This window comes from Acinonyx jubatus, chromosome B3 (genome assembly GCF_027475565.1).
Source record: "Acinonyx jubatus isolate Ajub_Pintada_27869175 chromosome B3, VMU_Ajub_asm_v1.0, whole genome shotgun sequence".
Classification (NCBI taxonomy): Eukaryota; Metazoa; Chordata; class Mammalia; order Carnivora; family Felidae; genus Acinonyx; species Acinonyx jubatus.
Genome location: NC_069386.1, coordinates 10,466,550 through 10,488,091, shown reverse-complemented (window position 1 = coordinate 10,488,091; position 21,542 = coordinate 10,466,550). Strand labels below are relative to the sequence as shown.

Genomic DNA, 21,542 nt, shown 5'->3' with positions numbered 1-21,542 from the left:
TTATGCAATTTCTACTTCTTTGTCTCTCATTTGTGGTGACAGATAGTCTGATTGGACACAGTCCAAGTTATACTTGTGTCAGAGTTATGCACATGTGTATAGGAGTTGATTGGGCCACATTGCACGTTGCCTTCTTTTGTTCTGAGAAAGTCTCCACCACATTCCCTAGGGAGGGGATCTAGCACACCATCACCTACAACAAAAGTGCTGTATGGCCTCTTCTCTATGTTCAATGACTCCACCTATGTTTGGGTGACCCCTATTCTCCCCATCTCCGTCTTCTTAAATTCTTGGAGACTACTAATTACTGACATCTCCCACTTTCAGGGCAGGTGTATTTCTGTATGACCTGGTTGTTTCCTTCCTTCAGCATCCAGACACCTGATGGTATTTTCAAAACCTTTCTACCAAGGTCTATTCACATATGCAAACAGCCCTCACAGACAGGCCCTAAGATGACTCTACTCTGGCTTTCCCTTGTAGGTAACCCACCTCTCACCTCTGGGCAACACTGACTCTCCCTTTTTGCCCTGAGAAATGCTAAAAGCATGGGTTGATCCCTATACAGCTCCTTCCCATTGCCTTCATGTACTTTTCACAGTCTACTTCCACCAGTCTCTCAATCTTTAGATTTATAAGACATGAGTCAGATCTAAGGCAACTGTTTAATTCCCTACCCCAATTAAGGAGACACATATTCATCTATCTCTCTCTCTCTCTTATGGTGAAGAGGGGGCATCACTACACCTATGTCTTTTGGAAGAGTTGGGATTTCCAGCCTTCCAAAGCTATCTTTAAATATCTCTGTGCATCTTCTATTTGGATTCCTTATTGCCAAGCTTGAGTCTAAGAGACAGAACCCTCATGCCTAAAACTCTTACGCCTTTGAGGTAGGTGAGGGGTTCGGGTGTGTAACTAGTTTTTGATGATCTCCTTCACAATTCTGGATATGGTCTAACAATCTCTTTATAATATACAGTATTGATTGCTTCATGCTGTATCACCAGAAACTTGCATTTAACAAAGCAATAGTTATGTAAAGAAAAATTGGAGGGAATAATATGGAGGGAGAGATTCTGGGCATGCAGTCTATAGTACTCTACCCGTACAACCTACACATTTGTGTCTTTGGCCCCTGACTCTCCCTTGAGCATTAGACTCTAAGATCTATCTGATGCCTTGACATCTTCATTTAGGTAACTCAAGGTATATCCAATTCAACAAGGCCCAAACCACCCATGATCTGGTTCTCTAAATCTAATCTTATCTTCCCTCAGTGCCCTCTAATGTGGTGGCTAACACCACATTTCAACTTTCTTTCATCCACTCAAACCCATGATCAGGACCAACTTATTTAGTTCCTAAAAACGTCCATATCTCTTGATTGATACTGCTGTCACCTGAGCTCATCCAGCTAACCATCACCTGCCACTTCACTGGTCTCTCTACCTTTACTCCTGACCAGATCCAGACTGTTCATTGCACTGTAGCCTAAATTATCTTTATTAAATCTAGTTTTACCACCTATATTAGGGTCCAGTCCTGGAAGAAGAAACCACACAATGATTTGAACAGGGAAGACTTAAATTTTTTTTTATGTTTATTTATTTTTGGGAGAGAGGGAGAGACAGAGCATGAGCAGGGAAGGGGCAGAGAGAGAGAGGGAGACACGGAATCTGAAGCAGGCTCCAGGCTCTGAGCTGTCAACACAGAGCCTGACACGGGGCTCGAACTCACAGACCGTGAGATCATGACCTGAGCTGAAGTCGGACGCTTAACTGACTGAGCTACCCAGGCGCTGAATAGGGAAGATTTAAAACAAATAATTGTTAACCATCTTTTGCTAATTCATTACTAAGAGAGGATAAATACTAAAGAATACCCTAAGGCTAAGGGGGAGTACCCAAACTTGGGAGAGAGCCCTCCTACCCAAGGTCAGGAATCCAACTTCAGTGGGGAGGATGTGGGGATGTGGTTGCAGCCCACTAGATGGCAAGAAGTTCACTGGGTTGCCTTGGCCAGAGTTAATTCACAGCTGGGGGGTTGAGGTTGACAGCCAGAGAACTGTGGGTTGGGGCTGGCAAGCTAGAAGTCTCCTGGGGTACTGCCAGACTAAAGCTGGTGGGTAGGAAACCATCTACTGGTATGCTAGAAAAGGCTGTTCATGGTGAATTCTGCTGAACTCACCGGGGAATTGGCTGTGGCATCAGTAGGACTCACTGGAAAGCCGCCAAGAAGCCACCTGCAGATGATACTGCTATAGATGTTTGGAAGTTGCCTGAAGCATCCTTGGAACCTGGTAAAAAGCTACCCTTGAGGGTCCCTCTGAAACTTTCTGGGCATGAATTCCACTGGTAGCTCTCATGCCAGATGAGTACTGCAGAATCAATAGAGAAATCGCACCATAAGGCGCTTGGATGGCTCAGTCAATTAAGCATCTTGACTCTTTATTTCAGCTTGAGTCAGTTCATAGGATCGAGCCCCATTCCTGCTTGGGATAAAAACTTAAAAAAAAAAATCTCACCGGTACCAAAAGCCCTTTCCTTCTGCAGTATCTGTCTGCAACCTCTACCAGAAAAGGAGAGATGTTTACAAGATCCGTCTCTAGTACCCAAGCAAGGACACGAAGGGCAGATTAGGAGCTGAGAGGCAACACACCGACAACTGCCATACCACTTGTGCTGAAAACTCCTCTGCTTCCCATTGGCTAAAATCTGAACTGTTCCATACACAGCGGTGGAATGAATGTGTAGATGAGTGAACACGTGGGTCCTTGCATTACCCTGTGGTTGTCATTAATGTTGCTCACAAAATATTCCTGGCTCTCTGCCTACAAGGCAATGGTAGGATGGGACTTCTCCATCCCTTCGGGTTTGGGTTGGCCAAAGAGTTGTGAATGACAGGTGAAGTGAGTCCAGTGGTGTGTTGGCAAATGTTTAACAACTGGTTCTTTGGAGCAGGGACGGAGCCACGATTTGCAGGGCTTGCCAATTTCTGCGGTGCAAATAATCCCACCTCGGATGATCTCAAGCTACCAACTTGACATCGCTGAGTGTGAAGTTGGGAAAGAAAGGCCACAACTGGCTCTAGCCCACCGCTGCGTGATTCATTTCAGCGCCAAACCGTGGAATGGCTGGTGTGAGACCCTCCGGGGCTTTCTTTTGCTTTGTCAAAGTTTGAGACCGTGGTACCACCATCACTCTATCAAGTTAGATCCCTGTGTGAACATAAAGAACAGAGCTCCCTGTTTCCTGGCAACAAACAGGTCATATGAATAAAAAATACACTTTTTTTGTTTGTTTCTTTGTTTTAAGTCAGGAGAGTTTGGGGGCTGCTCGTCTCTTTAGCATAACCTAGCCTAACCTGCCTGATAGTCTAGCTGGCTTGACTGGAGTGCTTTGTACTCCTTCCAATGATTCTTTTATACTACTGCCAAATGAAGTTCTATAATTATGTTTTCTTCATATTTCATATCTAATTAAAATATCTAATGGTCCCGTTCTGTCCCCTGCCTCGCGACAAAAATATAAAGTCCCAACTTTTTGGCATGGAGCTCAGATTTCTCCCAATGTGTCTTCACACTGCATTTTCTACCTTATTGATCATCATTACTTCGTACGAACGCACCATTCCTCAGACTTTTCTTTCCTTTGGCTTTTTCTGGGCTTCACCTTTGCCTCAGCCTAGTATTTAGCACAGTGATGGGAATGTGAGATGTTTGTTGAGTGTTCTTTCAGCTTATCACCACTCGTCTTAATCAACCAATTCTGATTTTAAATGTAAGAGTAGAAACATAATTACACAGGGATCTAGAGAGAAAATTTTCTGGTTACCTTCAGATAAATGTGGAGTGTTTCCAGGGTTTGAGGGTGTTCGTGAAGCAGAAGAAATTTCTCTCCCTATGAGCGATAAATATATCTTAAACACACACCCCTGCACACACACACACACACACACACACAGAGTAATGCTTACAGAGAGAAAAGTACAGTGAAGATAAAGTTGGAGAGAGAGAAAGAAAGAAACCAACAAAAAGACAAGACAGAGGAGGAAAGGGAGTGACAGCCAACCTAAACTGAAAAGACTAGGGACAGTGATGAGAGGCAAACTCAATGAGAGTTCCCAAAACCAGTGACTGGGAACAGCACAGTTCACAAAGGAGTGAGTGGAGAAAGCATTAGCAAGGAAGGGTAGTGCAGACTGCAGTGAGACAAAACAAACCACTAACATTGCTAATGTGCCAGGCCCTGGGAAAAGATCACCTTTCCTTTAAAAATTTTTAAAAATGTTTATTTAGTTTTGAGAGAGAGAGAGAGAGAGAGCACGAGCACATGAGGGGCAGAGAGAGAGAGAGGGAGATACAGTATCCAAAGCAGGCTGTCAGCAAAAAGCCCGACGCAGGGCTGGAACTCATAAACTGCGAGATCATGACCTGAGCCAAGGTTGGGCACTTAACTGATGGAGCCACCCAAGCACCCCAAAGGTCACCTTTTCGAATTCTTACCCTTCTGTGAGGTGCGGGTGTTCGTTCCGTTTTTCAGAGTTAGAAGCGAAGCCTTGAAGATGTTTTGTAATGCGCCCAAGAACTCAAGCTAGTGGACCCTGGTTTCTTCTGCACCCTCCATTCTTCCTTCATTTTATTTTATTTTATTTATTTATTTATTTATTTATTTATTTATTTTTGAGACAGAGAGAGACAGAGCATGAACAGGGAGGGTCAGAGAGAGGGAGACACAGAATCTGAAACAGGATCCAGGCTCTAAGCTGTCAGCACAGAGCCCGACGCGGGGCTGGAACTCACGGACCGCGAGATCATGACCTGAGCCGAAGTTGGCCGCTCAACTGACTGAGCCACCCAGGAGCCCCCATTCTTCCTTCTTCTTGTAAATCCTCAGGTTTTGCTTGTCCTTCTTCACGGCGCGGGGTGCCTCAGTCCCAGGGGATGAATCCCCACTGGCCCAAGTGGCTCCTGATAATCGCCTGGGAGGCTCAGGCTCCTGCAGTGACTGCTTAAGGGGTGTGCACCTGACCCAATTCCAAGCCAGAACGCACAGGAGGGAGGCTCTGACACTGCTGGGAAAAGATTTGTTCCTTTCAAAAAGAGACCCAAAGAAGAGACAGTGTCTCCTTTTACCGGATGCTACTGCGGCTGACTGGGACATATGCTGTAATGTCCTGCTGTCTCCTAAAGACAAATGCAAAACACTAAGGAGGGCCAAAATGATAATAATAATAATAGTAATAATAATAGTAAGTTATTATTATTATTATTATTATTTGTATTACAAAGAATCTGGATCTGTGATGACTTCTTCAAGTGACAAATTCACTGTCCCTCACTCCTGATTTCTTTAATTTCTTTACCGTGTGAGGTACATGAATTGCGGTTTTATGTTACTCGCACCCTAAAGCACACTAAATGATAAAGCAAAGACTTCAATATAGGTTTTTTTATACTCCAAAGTCTGTGCTCTTTAGGATTATACATGCCTTGCCTGTATGGGCATTGTCTGATGTTCAACAATTACCCTTGGTCATGAACCCAAGGGTAAACTGTGTCATACATGCTACCTTATATTCTTAAGGGGAAACAAAATATGTGTGTGTGAGAGAGAGCGTATACACACACACACACACACACACACACACACACACATTTATGTCAGTGATTTTAGGAAAGGATTTTTTAAAAAACCGCTCATGACTTCAAAGGATAAACTTCAATTTCTTAAGATCCACTCACTTAAAAGGGATTCCTCCTCATCCTTCAGGATTCCTCAGATGTTGCTGGTGATTATGGCCAGCCCAGATGTATCATTCTGTGAAGATGCCACGGTCCCCATATACTGGATGTGAGTGAATTTTAGACATTTAGTAAGTACCGTGAAGTACGTCAGTTCCTTGCAAGATAAATGTGATGTGAGGTCAAAGTAACATCATTCATCAAATTGAATAACCTATTATAATGGCTTATAACGGTGATGATTTATTTTTAGTGCTCCCTCAGTTACTCTCCACCTCTGGTAATAGTTCAGATGACAAGAGTAGAGTGTAGTTGATATAATGTATACATCCAAGTGGTTGACTTGATGTCTCTTAATGGTCAAGAGTCATTATGGTTATTGAAGAAAGAGATACTGAATGTATAAGCAGTATGAATTTTAATTTATAACCGTATGAGGGCACTGAAGTAGATGGGTGGCTTTAAAAAAAGTAGGAAAAGGGGTGCCTGGGAGGCTCAGTCAGTTGAGCGTCTGACTTTGGCTCAGGTCATGATCTTGCGGTCTGTGAGTTCAAGGCCCCGCGTCGGGCTCTGTGCTGACAGCTTGGAGCCCGGAGCCTGCTTCGGATTCTGTGTCTCCCTCTCTCTGACCCTCCCCCATTCATGCTCTGTCTCTCTCTGTCTCTCAAAAATGAATAAACGTTAAAAAAAAAATTTAAAAAAAGGTGGGATAAAACCTGTGAGTTCACATTTTGAAAGAATCAACCTGTTTACACAACTCGATCTCTCATCCTAAACTTGAACACTGAAAGTTCCCTCGGTCAAAAATGTGGAGAGACTGTAAACGAAAGAACTAGTAGTGGAAGACAACTTTCTTCCTCAAGAAAGATACACAATTAAAGATATGCAAGGTGTGTGCATGACAAGACGTGGGCCATGGGAACCAGTAAGTGATATTGTGCCGGCGTTATAAATACGCTCGGAGGAAACGTGGGTCTGTTCAGTAATCCTTCACAACTTGTGATTTGTGGGCATTCTCCAGGTGTCTTCTGGGGTGACAAGATTATCGAACTGATCTTGTAAGTAAGGGATTCATAAAGAGTTACGAGGGAAGACCGAACACACTTTTAGGTGAGAGAAATGTCATATAGGAACCCAGGAAGACTGACCAACTTACCTTTTGGTAGCATTTGAGTAAGACTGGTACCGAAGATGATATTTGGAGACAGACAGGAGGGAAGTTGGTGAGACACTGAAGCGATACAGCGATGTGTCCGTGGAATCCAGGAATAGGCCATTCAGATTAAAATGTTATGCTGCCTTTTCCCTGAGAGGTATCACTAAATCAGTGGGAAAAGCCTTGGAGTCAGAATCTGAAGACCTGGGATTAACTATCCCATTGCTACCTCCTCATTTATAAAATCGGAATGGTGACAGTATCTATCCTGCATTGCCACTATGTAAATTAAGTAGGATAAGGTATGCAGATGTATCCAGCTTCATTCTTGACACAAAGAAGGTGTAACTTTTTGCAAGTTATCCCAAATTAAAGCATGTACAACCCAAACATGCTTACTTCTGACCTATTTCTTGTTAAGACACTATCTACAAAGGTCATTATTAGAAAGTCAGCCTGTTTGTAGCAGATCTGCATGGATTTATTGAATAGCCAGAAAGCATAGCACATAGGTCTTCAATACCTTTCTTCTTAAATCCATTATTTGATTGTTGAAACGAATAAGTTTCAGTTGTGCTGAACTGAGGAAGTCCTGTGAGGCCAGCACCTTCCACAGAAACCCACCAGCCCCATACCAGTGAGCTTCCTTTGCTACACCCTTGTCAGTCAATAGGCGGCACTGTGCTGGGCTGTCTGTAAATGGATTTCCTGTAGAAAGGCTCTTTTTCCAAAGTTTCTACTGAGCAGTAACCAGCACTGTAATCAAGCTGACATCACTATTTATCTTCCTCCCAACCACTGTAATTCTTCTCGTTGCCCACAGAGTGTTGTGGCCCAATTGCTTTCAAAGATCTTCTCAGGAAATGCTCTGTGAGCAAATTAAAGGGGAGGCAGAAATAACTGATAATTATTTATGCGCCAAACAGCACATTGCCAAGTTCTCCTGTGGTCACAAAGAGGAAGCGTTCAAAATGATTGAGGGAGCCTGAGTGCACACCCCACAGCCCCAGTGGCTGCAGTGGTAGAGACGGGACTTTGGTGGTGAGGATCAAGGCAAGTGTGGGTATCAGAGGCTCATGAAATGTAAACACAGACTAGAAAATAAAGTTTTTGTCCTTAATTTCCTTGTCTGTGAATTCAGAATAATTACCGTGCTTTTCTCAAAGGCAGAGAGAATTCTAAAAGGCAGACTCGACATTTGAGAATAACACTGTTCAGTAGAACTTTCAGCGATGTTGGAAATGTTCTGTATACCTGTACCATCCAACATGGCAGCCAGTAGTCACATGTGGCTATTAAGTATGTGCAAAGTGGCTAACGTGACTGAGGAACTGAATTTGTAACTTTGATTTTAATTCAAATGGCCACATGTGCAAATCCAATGAATATTGGATAGCACAGAGAAGTTATCCAATTCAAACAACACTTCTTAAGCCCCATTCAAGTGTCCCACACCTATAATTCAGGGGAATGTTTGTCTGGAAACCTCCAATGATGAGAAAATCATGGTTTCCCATGATGGCCCCTTCCACTTTGGACCCTTGCAAAGAGAGAGGTGAACTTATTATTGTCTTCAAGTCAGTCTTTTGACACTGTCGTCCCAAAGCTTTCTTTTGGGATACCCATAGAGGTCATTCTGCAATCTAGCTGCAATGTAATGGGAAGGGGAGCTTTTGAGAACTTGAAAACGTTTAATATGTCACTGGTTAGTCTATATTCCAGACAAAACATGGTTTGAATACTATCTGATACTTAAGAGCACATCTTGTGGATGGAATTAGACTCCCTGGTTCTAAATATTGGCTTTATTATTTACCACATACACAACAGAGGACGTATTACCAATCATAATTCCATTTGTATTTCCCTTACCTACGCAGAACATAGTGGAGCTGAAAGAATGAAATGGGGCTGAACATGTAATACCATCAGTAGAGTGCATGGCCATTGTAAACATTCCAAAAGCGTGAGCACCTCTTATCGTTATTGGTCTCCTCTGGATGTGCTCCCATTTATGAATGCCCTCTTATGCAATACCCAGAACTGTGAAGGTGTGTGCACAAGAGCTCCATAAACTAAAGGGCTGTAAAATATATGATGTATTGGTTTTTCTCTTATTGTTATGGTCACTGGGGCTTCCCTCTTACTTTAGTTGACATGGTGTTTTGAGATTCTTCCGTATCCTGAAGTAATGCAACTTCATGACGGGAAGAATATTGGGACCTTTTATGGGTTCAAGCCTGACACACAGAGAAGCTTTCACAAACATTTGTGATTAAAATATTAACATATTTCCCAGTCTCTGTTTATGAGCTGTTCCCTTCCATCAGGCTAGATGCCAGAAAGAGTTGGAGGAGAAATGCTTAAAAGGGCATAGCCACAAGAATTTCTCCTCTTTCATATGGCAGAACTTATACCCATACCTCAGCCAAGAAGTAATTGAGTTACATTTTACATATCAGTGGCACTGGGGAAAATACTTATGGGCCACCAAAAACAAATAGAGCAACAGAATAGTATTAATGCAAGTATGTGATCACCAAAACCATATCCTCAGATGGTAATTCCTAACAGGAAGGACAGGCAGAGCCGGCATTGTGTGGGAGTCTGCTCAGAGTGGCTTGAGAGGGCTAACTGTTGAATTTTCAGGAATTTGGCAAGCTGGTTGACCTCACAGTGGCAGTAGCTTGAAATTGGCCATTGTGGGAGTTTTCATATCATGGAAACCAGCAAATGTTGTATCCCCCACCATCACCATCTTGAGCCCTCCTTTCCTCTTCCAATCTCCCTTGCTTTGTATGTATCTCATTTCTGCCTTAAATGTAAAACTAAGGGACACCCACTTATTGAGTTGAGCAAGACATTTTGGAAGCTTTGATATTACCGGATCATCTTGGACTAAATGAAATAATCAAGCACCCGAAGAGGAAAACCTTAGAAATTGTGTTTGAAATATCTTTGCTCACATATCCAGCAGGCTAAAATTTCCTTGCATTAGATAGGTGCACCAGATTAGACACTGACTTCTAATGCTGCCTGTGACACGTGATTTGTGGTGGGATCCTGGGGAAATCATGTAGCTGTTAGTTAGCTACCTGGGCAGTGATCATCTTCTCACGTCTTTTCTGATATGGAGGTTAATTGGAAATAGGGTCTAGATTACACTGGCATAGCTACAATAAAATTTCATGAATGTCTCCTTGATGGCCAACTTCACCAGCATGCTGGCCATGTGGATTCTATCAGGAAAGGCAAGTGCATTATGGAAGGAAATAGCCAGTTTTAGCTCAAAAGAACCAAGGAATAATGCCAAAGGAGCAATATCAATCATCATTCCAGTGGGGGAAGTATGAGGCCAGAGGCAGTGGACAGAGCAGTGTTGAAGCCGAGCAGTGTCGTTTATGGTCTATAAGGGATCCACCCATTCACATCCGAGGCAAGAGTGAGATGTCTATGGCAAGTGCAATCTTGATCAAAGAGGAAAACAGTCAAAGCAGTTCTGAACTGATATAAGAATAGATGGATCAATGTAGATACATTTGGGGAGTGTAGATATATAGTTGACCTTGAACAACACGGGTTTGAACTGTGAAGGGTCCACTTAAATGCATTTTTTTTACAGTACAGTTCTGTAAATGTATGTTTTCTTCCTTATGATTTTCTTTTTGATTAATTTAATTTTCAAAGTTTTTTATTTGCCTGCTTAGTTTTGAGAGAGAGAGAGAGAGAGAGAGAGAGAGAGACAGCATGGGAGGGGCAGAGAGACAGAGAGAGAGAGAGAGAGAGAGAGAATCCTGAACAGGCTCCACATATCAGTGCAGAGTCTGATGCAGGACTTGAACTCATGAACTGTGAGAGCATGACTTGTGCTGAAATCAAGAATTGGATGCTTAAACAATGGACACACCCCAGTGCCCCTCCTTATGATTTTCTTAATAACATTTTCCTTTCCTCTAGCTTACTTTATTGCAAGAATACAGTATATAAGGCACACCACACACAAAATACGTGTTCATCAACTATTTATGTTATTGATAAGGATTCCAGCCAAACAATAGGCTATTAGTAGTTAAGTTTTAGGGGACTCAAAAGTTAGATTTTCAGCTGCACAGAGGGTCCATGCTCCTATCCACTGCATCATTCAAGGGTCAACAGTAATTGTGAATTACAGAACCAAGCATCACTCCAGCTGCAAAAACAATGTGCAGGAGAAATTGAACCCAGACTATAGCATCTTACACTGTCTGTGATGAGTTAATTTTGCCTTGTGCTGTCATAAGGGCCACGGCCCCTGTTCAGACTCGTCTGTTGTCCTGTTCACAGGAGCCAAGTGCTGTATGTCATGAGAACTGCACCCAGCCCACAGCTGACTTTGACATCTAGTGAAGCTGCTATGAAACACCCCAAATCATAGAAACCGTATCGCCTGCCTCACTGAGACATTTTGTTTTTCTTTGGTAAACTGAGTCCTCACTAGCTTGGCTGAGCAAAAAGCTTGTCTCTGAGGAGCTCTCTCCTTGCCCATCCCTGCCCCCTTACATGGAGTATTCATTTTGGGCAGAGAAATCCATGTTAGACCTTGCAAGGAGAACGTTTTTCTTATTTTTTTTTTCCCATTGCTTCTTTCTTGTTGACAGAAAGTCAGACTCCAGAATACCAAGGTGTCAGAAACCGGAAGGCAGCAGAGGGTTCAAGAAAAAAGTCAGAGGGACCAGGGTTCTGGCTTTCTAGGTGGCATGTCAGTTGATTTAAGAGCACCTAATTGGGCTAAGAGTCAGGCTCAAAGGGACCACAAATCACTGAAGTGTTTTATCATTTTTGTAAGTCTGTGAAAATATATTTTGTATGCTGAATACTTGACCCTGGGCATTGTGAATAAAATTATATTTGACAACACTTAGCAAGTGCTGTATTGTTAGTGGGACTTTGGAGCCAATAATTTCAGAGTAATTACAATGTTATATGGGATGAGATTTTAGTGCAATCTTTTATCCCATCTTCTGACTTCTCTGTACTGTCTGTCTGTGTAAGGCAGGGAAGCTACTCCCTTCAAATCTTGCAAGTTCTGGCTTGTTATTCTGTGAGCTGTTACACAGAACTTTGTGTTTGCAAACCCCTTTGTAATCAATTATTAATCTCTTCCAGGATCACTCTTTGGTTATATGAATTCTTTCTCTTTTCTCTGCCTTTTTTTTTTTTTTGGTCAAAAAAGCTATATAGCGGTAATATTAATTTTGTAAAATAAAAGTCATCCATAATCCCCAGACCGTAATACAACTTGTCTGTCTTATTAGTATATACGTGTCTAGCTTTTTGCCTTTATGAGCAAATGCTGCAACAGAACTTTATGCAAAATTTAATATTTTCAAGTTAGCAATGTATCATGAAAATGCCCTTTTTCCTATGTAATTTTGACATATAATTTTAATATTGGCTATATTTATGCAAGTCAATGTACCATAATACATAAAATAACTCTCCATAATTGAACATTATGGTGGTTTCCAGTTTTCACTGTCGCAAAGAGGGCTGGCGTGAAGGGTTTTTTGGAATGAGTGTTTTGTTTGTCTTCTCCCCTGATCCTAACAGCATCTGATAGGCAATAGGCACAAATAAATATTTAAAATGTTAATTAATGAGTGATAGTTTTGTTTCCTTCTAATGAATTATTTCTTTAGGATGAATTTCCAAGAATAAAAGAGATTACTGAATCAAAGGGAATAAACATTCTGAAACTCTTTTTTTTTTTAATATTTATTTTTGAGAGAGAGACAGAGAGTGAGTGGAGGAGGGTCAGAGAGAGGGAGACACAGAATCTGAAGCGGGCTCCAGGCCCTGAGCTGTCAGCATAGAGCCTAATGTGGGGCACAAACCCACAAACCGTGAAATCATGACCTGAGCCAAAGTTGGATGCTTAACCGACTGAGCCACCCAGGCGCCCCACATTCTGAAATTCTTAATATGTTCTTGTATGTTGCCTCTTAAAAGACTTGTATCAACTCTTTAAAGCTTTTACTAATATTTCAAATTTTGGCTTGGTCATCAAAACGGTACCTCTAATGTTTTAATTTGCATTTAATTGCATTTAATTTGCACATCATATTGTTCATGGTTATTTTACATGCCTGTTTCCTCCACTGGATGTCTGAAAACTATCTTGATCTGTCTCCAATCCCTAGTGCGCAGCACAGGGCATGATATATAGTAGAGGCTCGATGAATATTAAGTCAATGAATTGCAGAACACTTTTGACCATTTATGCTGTGTAATTTAATTTTTTGGAATATCTAAAAGGAAAAACAAGAGTAGTCGTTAGAACAAAATTTCCAGCCTCTGCTTTCTATGTCTATGGGACCAAGTGGGGTAATATCTAGAAAATGGAGCTATTAAAATCTCTGGTCTCATGGAGTTGTGGCGAGGATCATATGAGCTAGTGTAAGTAACTGCTTGGCTCAAACACTCAACAAATATTACCTGTTGTCTCTGGCCCATATATCTATATGGTCTTCCTGCTTACTTAATAAAATTGAATGAGCTTTTACCATGTTGCAAATATTAATTTCTTGTATGTTTCATCAAATTTAGTGAGAATTTTTTGATATTGTGTACTTTTAAATTTTTTATTCTTTATTAACAGATTAATGTATTTTTGAATATTTTATGTATTTGAAATATTTTACGTATTATTTAGTGATTTTTTTCCCTTCTTAAGTTGAAAAGGTCTTGATCATTTCCCCAATGACCTGGTTAATATTTTATTGAACTATGAGTATATCTTTAAAACAAAAATTTAGGGGTGCCAGGGTGGTTCTGTCTTTTAAGCGTCCGTCTTCGGCTCAGGTTACGATCTCACGGTTTATGAGTTCCAGCCCTGCGCCCGGCTCTGTGCTGACAGCTCAGAGCCTGCTTCGAATTCTGTGTCTCCCTCTCTCTCTGCCCCTCCCCCTGCTTGTGCTCTGTCTCTCTCTCTCAAAAATAAATATTCATTTTTTTTAGAAAAAACATTAAAATTTAGAATCTATTCTGCACTTTAGTGTAAACTTAAAGGTAACTTAAATGTGTTTTGGAGTATAGTGTCATATATAAGCCTAAAAACGTACTCTTTTTTTCCTTCAATTTGCTATTTCATTATTATTGATTCTTTCTTATTTTGTTGATTTGAACGTGTTAAGCACTCATGCAATATTTCAGATATTGACCCCTTCCTGAGGACTTATACCTTCATTTTGGTGCCAGTGCCACACTGCTTAAATGACTTTGGTTTGTAATATATTTTAATATTTAGCAGGCTAGCGTCCTCGGTGCCCTCTTTCCACCATAATCTTACTTTGTGGCTTCTTTTAAGTTTATTTCTGTATTTTGAGACAGAGAGTATGAGTACATGTGCCGGGGAGGGGCAGAGAAAGAGGGAGAGAGAGAAAATCCCAAGCAGGCTCCACACTGTCAGCACAGAGCCCCACGGGGGGCTTGATCCCGTGACCGTGAGATTATGACCTGAGCCAAAATCAAGAGTCAGATGCTCAATTGACTGAGCCACCCAGGTGCCCCCACAATGATCTTACTTTGAACTGGCTTTTGAACATCCTGTCTCACCAGTTTAAAATAAGTTTGGTTGGAATTTTGATTGGAATTATTTTAAATGTATGAATTAAGATAATCTGCCTATTGAAAAAAAACAAGAGTTTTCACTTTGGGGAATGATTAACAAAGAAGGCTCTATCGTATTTAAAATTCACATGCCACCTTTCCTCACATTTCCTGGTAAGTATCTTATGGTTTTTGATTTTGTGAAAAGTAACCTACTTTGTCATATTTCCTAGGTGAATTTTATACATATATTCTAATGCTATCCATTTCTGAGCATTTCCTTTGTGTCTGATCATTTCAATAAATGCTTATTTAAATTCTAGCATATTGTATATTTTTCATGTGCAAAATCATTCTGTCTAGCAGTAATAATACCTTTGCTTTCTTTCCCAATGGGAAGTTATTATTTAATGGTTATTATTATTGTTTAATACATACAGAGTTTCAATTTTGCAAGATGAAAAAAGTTCTGGAGATGGACATTGGTGATGGTTGTGCAATGCGAATGAACTCGATGCCACTGGACAGAGTGTTTAAATAGTAAACTTCATGTTATGTATAGTTTGCCACAATTAAAAACAAATTTTAAAAATTGTAAAATTATGGTGATTGTTGCTGTCCTTTTTCTTACCGAACTTAAGGTATTAAGGTAATGCTGTCCCAGATCCATGTTGAGTTGAATAGCACTTTGGGTTGAAAATAGAAACCTGACTATGAGAGAGTCTCTCTATTCTCATATAAGCTTTTTATTTGACATGGGTACTACGTTCTGTCCACTGCTTTTTCTGCATTCTCTGATGGGTAAATCGTATGGCAATAATAGACTTTCTCAGGTGAATTTGCAATCACATAACACTGCCCGAAGATCTGGGATAGACCAGACCCTCTGCTGGAAGCTTTGTTTGCCCTGGACACAGCAGGTGAATTTTGTGGATGCTGTGGTCCAGCAGTGCCCCAGGCCACACAGCACTGATGGCTGGAGCCAGGATTCCTTTCTCCTGACTTCCAGAGTAACTCTTTTATTTCACTACTGGCATTGCATCCTACTCATAGACATGATGGCCTTGATGAACAGGGTGCTTTAAAGAATGTTGAGCCAACATTTTAAAAACCTGCAGAATTTGCATAGCCATCCACAATGTGTTCCCCTTCTTAGCAGGTAGTAGATTTTCTGCACAGTCAGCTCTCCAAGGGAAGAAGCCATGCCCCTTGGGATGGAGCACCTATCCCCAGGGCTCTGCAGTTTCAGCCACCCTCTACTCAAAGAGGAGTGGGTCAATGGCTACTTGTCACCTGCTCACACTGGTGTTCCCTGTTTTCTCTGGAAATATGCAGATTTAGGGGGATGATGGAAGAGAGCACTTTTCTTTGTAGAAGTGAAGTTTACATCAAGGCATTTAGTATGAAAGTTGCCTACCCAGTCCTCCAGTGGGTTTAGAAATGCTGCAGGATATGAACAGCCTACTTGATCCTTGTAGGATTCTCCCTCTATGCATAACCAAATTTTAATTTCCATTACAGTAGTTTATAAAATGTTTGTGTTGCCAGGACTTGAATTATAAGGCAATTGATTCAATGGGAATAAAGATGCTTTGTGCTTTAGAGTTGCAGCTTGGCAATAACCACATTATTTTTCCTTCAGGAGTATCAAAAGTAAAGGTATTTTTATAGCTATAAAAGAATAGCCATAAAAACTCAACATCGCTGAGCAACGCAGTTTTGCTCAAATGGAGCTGGTATGCACGAGTAATGACTTTTCCTCTTCTCTTCTTGCCAACACTGTTATTGGCACAAAGACTCTCACTCACTTTTCCCGGCTTTATTATCTGATGCACTAAACTCAGAGACACTCTGAGAATTGCCTTATAGCTAGTCTGGTGGCTCCCTACCCCCTCAGTCTGAGTTGCTTGTTCCGAATGCTAATTATAGCATTACCAATACAGCTCCAAGGGACTCAAATCACACCCTACACAGATCAATCAAGTTATTGATAAGTAGTGTTGTGAAAACCCATGTACAGAAGTAACACATTTAAAAAAATTTTTCTTAATGTCCTCCAATGAAATTATTTTAAGTGACAAAGGGAGAAAGAAAGAAAGAAAGAAGAAAAGAAAAGAGAAGAGAAAGACCTTGTATTTGTTTGCTAGGGCTACTTTAACAAAGTACCACAGACTGAATGACTTAAACAAGGGAAATCTATCTTTTCACATTTCTGGAGGCTAGAAGCCCAAGTCCTAGACCAAAGTGTCAGCAGGGTTCTCTTTGAGGGCGGTGAGGAAAGAATCTGTTCCAGACCTCACCTTGGCTCATACATAGCTGTCACCTTCCTACCCAAATCTTCCCAGTGTCTTTGTTGGAAAATCACAGTGAACTTAGCCTTATAAAAAGAATGTTATCATCTGATCATATCTTTGCTATTATTTTTTTATGCAACAAAAGATTATTTCCTCATTGAATGTCTGAAATAATTTAAGAATAAGATTCTGATTTCCTAGACTAGTAAACTATAACATCTTTGTGAATTTTTTTTGGTCATACGTCTGTTTATGTTTTTTATTTCATTAATGCATACTGGTATTTATGGTCGTTTTTTAGTATAGTTGACACACATTGGTTTCAGGTATACAACTTAGTGATTTGACAAGTTTATACATTACAACGTTTCTGGTTTTTTTAAGAAGACATGATTTATTGCCTTTTTCAAATTTAAAAATTTTAATGTAATATTCATATGAAGTTAACATTTTTGATATGGATTGTTTACCCTTTCTTGTTTTTAAATGGTCCATTTATTATTTTCACTATATTTCCATTGTTAGATTTACCAACAATTTGTTCTTTTATTAGAGTTTTCAAAGATGTAGTCATGATATTTATCATTTCCACTGTTTTTGTACATTTGTCTAAATTTCTTTTTTCAGATGTATATATTTCCTTCTTTGAATTTTTCTTGCCATGTTTATTCATTTATTCTTTGAAAATCCAAACTCAATTCACAAATTTTTAACTTTCTCTAAACACACACACACACACACACACACACACACACACATTGATCTCAATACCATACTGTCAGCTAGTCATGAGTCCTATAAAGGAATGTGGCAATTTTACTTTCATTGTTGATTCTTCTGTCCTTATATCTTAATTAACTGCTAAAGCACAAGTTGTGCAAGAGAGTAAGATTCTTTTTTTTTTTTCCTTCAGATTCTTTGGTCTAATCCTTGAGGAAGTGGCTAGTAATAGGTTGGTATTTCTAGATGCATCCAGGGCTTCTACAGAAGGTTGTACAGTTGAAACTCTGCACCCCCGCAGTGGTGCCACAATGTGCAATTCTGGGGAGGAGAGAAGCTCTGTGAATAGCACCATTGAGCTTACGCTGTGTACCATCCACAAGAAGGTATTTAGGAACACAACACACAGGTGCATGCCTTTCTGTCAATAATTGCAGTCCCAGAATTTCATCTTGAGAAATAATTGCACAGAAGAAAAAGAAATGTGTTAACCCTTATCCATGGTGATGACAAATTGGGAACATTTATCATATTTTCGTTTTTAGTATCCACAATTAGAAATGATCGTAGGGGCGCCTGGGTGGCTCAGTTGGTTAAGCCTCCGACTCTTGATTTCAGCTGAGGTTGTGATCCCAAGGTCATGGTATTGAGCTCCACATTGGGCTCCACGCTGAGCATGGACCCTGCTTAAGATTCTCTCTTTCTCTCCCTTCTTCTCCCTCCCTCTGCCCCTCTCCCTTGATCTCACATGTGCTTGCTCTCTCTCTCTCTCTCTCTCACACACACACAAAAAAATGATCATTACACTTCCATAAATTTAGATATCATGTATCTCAAATACACAAGCTATTACACATTACTAATGTTAATTAAGAAAGAAAATCCAAGCAAACATCTGAACTGTATTATTAAAGCAAGAATTATAAATTATATCCTCTCACTTATAATACCTATATCAATATCCTTCCACGTGGCCCCAAATTAGGATATATTAAAAAATAAAAATAATTATAGATTATTTTTCTGTAAAAGTATTCCCCAGTGTTATAGTGACACATCTTTTCTTTTTTACATGCAAGCAAAAAATAAAATAAATAAAAAATAAGAGCTGCGGCTCCTAGAAAATTAACACTTGGTGCTTTTAAAGTCAGAGTGCTATTCTTTGGACGGAAATGTGCTTTTTTAAAAGGGCATTTCAACAGTAATGAGTGCTCCAGCCTGGTGTCCCCTCCCTGACTTACTGTAGAATACGTGGCTGTGTTCTCCATTGTCACAGGGTGTCCCGACCTCTTCCTGTCATTTTGTGTCTTTGTACCCCTCTGAATTTTCCAAGACCCAGGATACGAAACTCCCCGACCAGTTAACCACAGTCAGCAAGGGCAGGGGCAATTTTCTGTCTCCTACCAGCAGCGATAATCCACGAGAAGACTGGTTTTCATACTGGGAAGTAGAAATTGGCAGCAGGTGGCTTTCTGTCATGTCGACAGCATCTCATCGAGCTGGCACCTCTTTCTAAAGCACAGCAGGAACATTGCTCACTTGCTGATCCGTACGTGAGGACATGCCGTTCTTTTTTAAGAATTTCCCTCAAATACTTGCCTAATTTATGATGAAATCATGGGCAGCCCTCGACCTTAGTTAGAGCGTTAAAACAGTGTAATCAGGTCACCCAGGTTTACCTAAATGTTCTTTGAATTCAGTCATGTTTTATTTCAAGAATCCAGGTTATATATAATGGAGCATCTGTTGTGTATGGCTTCAGGGAATTATAAAGCAGATTTTCCTGATAGGATCTGGGTAGATTCTCTTTTTGGATCTCAAGACCAGTACCCTGGTGAATGCTAGTACCCTGAAAAGAAAGAACACTCTATGCATAGACAGACAAGATTTTTTTTTTTAACTGTGCAGTTCCCTGCTTCGGTATAGACATCAGTGATAGTTAAGCCAGGACATAGCTGAAAAATGAATGTAAACATTTGATTCCAGGCTGATTTATTCCTCCGAAAAACAAACACACCATAAATGATAAATGATAAACACGATGTCTTGAATCCAGTAAAATCTCAAACCCTGTTATTTGGAACTGATTGGGTGCTCCATAGATGATGGTTTCGAGTGAGCTCAGAAAATAATCACTTGAAGAAATAATTAGTTTTTCAATTTACAAATTTGATGTAGTCGGTTGCCTCATGTAACCCCTGCGCTTTCTCTCTTCTATGGTTTTCATCAATTTTATACTTACTTTATACACAAAAATGGAAAGACTTGGCCAAACATGATCTAGAGATGTGACACTGCCTTAACGAGAAGAGGCATATCTTAAATCCATGCTAATAATGTTTTCAGAAGTCTCTTGAAGGTTTGAACCTTTTTTTTTTTCCCTTTCATTTCCACTGCCCTAAATCCAGTCCTCACACCTTGACCCACTAGGGCTCGAGATATCCCGGAACCAGGAGAAACAAGTGAGGACAGACTTCTCCCTGCAGACGTTAACACCTGAATCAGGTAGTTTTCAAGAGCAGAAAAGCATGAGCACTTTCACAAGCAGAAAAGCAAGGTCAGAGCTGGGTCAACAATCAACATGGACCAGCCAATGTGAAAAATTGGTATCTGGAGTTTTCAGTGTCTATTTCCCACCAAGATGCAAGAGGCAGGGAATTACTTAGATACAGGGATGGGATTTGGATGCCAAATGGACAAAGAATGTCAAATATGTACTGCAAGTCCCAATTATAGAACGGACTTTTGTTAGATGCTTTATATGTATCTTCTTATTCATTCTTGTAATAGCTTGTTATGATAGGAATTACTATTATTACCAATACAGAGGTGTGAAAATCAATGTTTAGAGAGAATGCAAACCTGGGTCTAACAGATGACAAAATATGTATAGAAAAGGGACTTTTAAAAAATGAGAATTTTTCCTTGCAGTCGATCTAGGGGACTAGCAAACTCATTCAGAGCCCAATCCAGAGCCTAAAGTTTATAGGATATAATTTTATGGATGGAGGGTCAAGAGAATATGTTCTGCAGCAACACATTTATTTCTCCTCCAATATTTTTTAATTGATGAATTATGTAAATGAAAATTATGGGGATCAGAATGGTTCTGGAGACTGACTTAAGTGATTTATAGCAGATTAATGTTCTGGAAAAATATGCTTGGCAGGGAAATTGGCCCAGGCTTCTCATGTGCTGCAGACCAAAATCACCCATTTTCTTGGCGAAGGTACTTGTAACAGAATGTCACATTTCTCTACCAAACAGCTGGTGCATGACACATGCTGTTAAGGAATGTAAACCCCACTGACTTTATTACAAAGTTATGTTTGAGTGGTCAACACGGTAAATCCAAGGCCAACAGCAGGGCACAGGACAAGATGCCAAATTCAAGGCAGGTGAGTCCACCTTCCTTAGGAGCTAACTGATATGTGCTCCCACGCTGGACTCCAGCCATCATTTCCCATTGGACGTAACACCTTCAGCAATCAGTAACCAGTAAGCCCGTTAGTGATTCCCTGCAGGACGTCATGATGTCCTCTCTGAATGGAGGTAGAATTCTAGAAAGCCTGAGCTTCAAAGATTCTGAAGAGCACTTCCCTGGCACATAACGAATTGTGACAATTACTCTGCATGCTGGTCTTGGACAGGCTGCTTCCACGTGGGAAGAAGGTGTTTCTATATGATGCTTTCTTACCCAGAGGACAAGAGATGTCAAGAAGGAGGTATGGCCTTAGTTTATGGTACAGAACAGGAGGTGCACCTGTGGGACCTCCCCCTTCTTTCGACAAGAACATTTGCCCTTACACACGATGCCTTTAGCGACATCCTATCACATTCAAGACTTCCTCTGAGGCCCGCTGAGCCTGATTATACATTTGGTAGTTACATTCTTCCAGAAGCTAAGCCTGAGGACTGGATTTGAGTGTAGGTTATTTCAAAAGTGACTCCACGGAGCGCCTGGGTGGTTCAGTGGGGTAAGCATGCCACTCTTTATTTCTGTTCAGGTCATGATCCCAGGGTCATGGGATCGATCCCTATG

General features: G+C 40.6%; 1 long non-coding RNA gene across 1 annotated transcript; it reads right to left on the bottom strand.

The window, feature by feature from the left end:
- Window positions 1–1,608: 1,608 nt before the first annotated feature.
- Window positions 1,609–19,189, bottom strand: LOC128315868 (uncharacterized). The gene is made up of 3 exons (XR_008298982.1): window positions 18,742–19,189; window positions 2,188–2,377; window positions 1,609–1,798 (listed from the first exon to the last, which is right to left on the bottom strand). It is a non-coding gene; the product is annotated as an uncharacterized LOC128315868 (long non-coding RNA).
- Between the last annotated feature and the right edge of the window lie 2,353 nt (window positions 19,190–21,542).